This window comes from Mustela lutreola, chromosome 6 (genome assembly GCF_030435805.1).
Source record: "Mustela lutreola isolate mMusLut2 chromosome 6, mMusLut2.pri, whole genome shotgun sequence".
NCBI classification, from domain to species: Eukaryota; Metazoa; Chordata; class Mammalia; order Carnivora; family Mustelidae; genus Mustela; species Mustela lutreola.
In genome coordinates this window covers 157,915,425-157,916,730 of record NC_081295.1, presented here as the reverse complement: position 1 = coordinate 157,916,730, position 1,306 = coordinate 157,915,425, and the positions used below count along the sequence as shown (strand labels likewise).

Genomic DNA, 1,306 nt, shown 5'->3' with positions numbered 1-1,306 from the left:
ACCCTTCAAAGCCCTTACCCGGTCTTCCGAGGGCCTGGAGACCGTGCGGCAGGAACGCGGGCGCGGCCACTCTCTACCTTCAGTCCTGTCCCCATCCTACCTGGGCTCTGAGATCCGACCCCAAATCCCTCCTCTCCTGTCCTTGCCCCTCGCTGTCTCTTCTCCCCTCCGTCAGCTTCACGTGTGTCCCGCGGGCGCCCGGCCCCTGTCCCTTCTCCAGCCCTCCCCGCTCGCCCCTCCTCGCTCCCTCTTTTTCCAGGGACTTGCCTTTCCCGACGCAGGCCCCCCGCCCTCTCCTCTCCGGTTCCTCTCCTGCGGCAAGGCTTAGAATTTTCTCCAAAATTCCTATGTAGGTTCACAGCTGCACCCAGTCTTGCCTGGAGGTGGGAAGGGGCGACTTTGCGCCTCGGGACCTGATGACCTCTGCGGGCCGGTGCCGGGGACACTGCTCCCAGCGGCGCTGTGCTTCCCCCGGTGCGCGAGCAGCTCGGTCTGAGACAGGCGCTGTAGCCACGGGGGCGTCTGCGTTTGTCGCCGTCGTCCGCCTCGCGGCTACTGTCCTCCGAAGCCGAGCGGCCGCCCGATCTGGCCGCGGTCGCGTCCCCCACCCCGGGCGCCAGAGCGGCCTCCGGGACACGCGCGTGCGGCTCGTTTCGGGCCCCGGACCGCGAGTTAAGTACGTCCCGTCACGCGGCTCCGTGGCGCTCAGCGGGCGCGTCTTGGCGCCCCCCGCGCCCCGCACTACCTTGGGCTGTGCGAGCAGCTGCGTGGGCGGAGCGGGGCGTTTCTGAGAAGCGAGGACCCGAGGACCGACACCGGGTTCCCCGCTCCTGGCGGCGGGAGCTGGGCGGAAGGCAGCCCGGGATGGGAAGAGCCGAGCGCGGGGCGCACTCCCGCCTCTCCCGGCGCCCCTGGGAGATCCGGTGGGCGCAGACTTCGGGGTTGGGGCTAGCACGACGGCCCCGGACGCGGCTCTCGATAAATTCCGGGCGGCACGTCCCGGGCGCCCCTGTCCGCGGGGGTGTAGCTCAGTGGGAGATGCGCGTGCTTAGCATGCACGAGGCCCCGGGTTCGATCCCCGGCACCTCCACCGCCACGCGGCCTCGCCCCCGGTGCGGGTGAAGAGGGTGCGGTCCGGCCTTGCGCTTTTCCTTTAAGTTGCTGGCGGTCTGGCGCTGAACCACTTAACACGGTGGCCCTGCCGCGCCTCGGATCTCCCCACCCGCTGCCCCGCACAGCGAAGCCAGAAAGAGCTCGCTCCCCTGACGCGCACCGTCCGGGGACCGCCGGTTCTGCTTCGTGGCGC

The 1,306-nt window shown here is 70.2% G+C and overlaps 1 non-coding gene across 1 annotated transcript; it reads left to right on the top strand.

Moving 5' to 3' along the window:
* The first annotated feature begins 1,017 nt into the window (after positions 1–1,017).
* Positions 1,018–1,090, top strand: TRNAA-AGC (transfer RNA alanine (anticodon AGC)). Its single transcript has one exon. It is a non-coding gene; the product is annotated as a tRNA-Ala (tRNA).
* Positions 1,091–1,306: the final 216 nt, after the last annotated feature.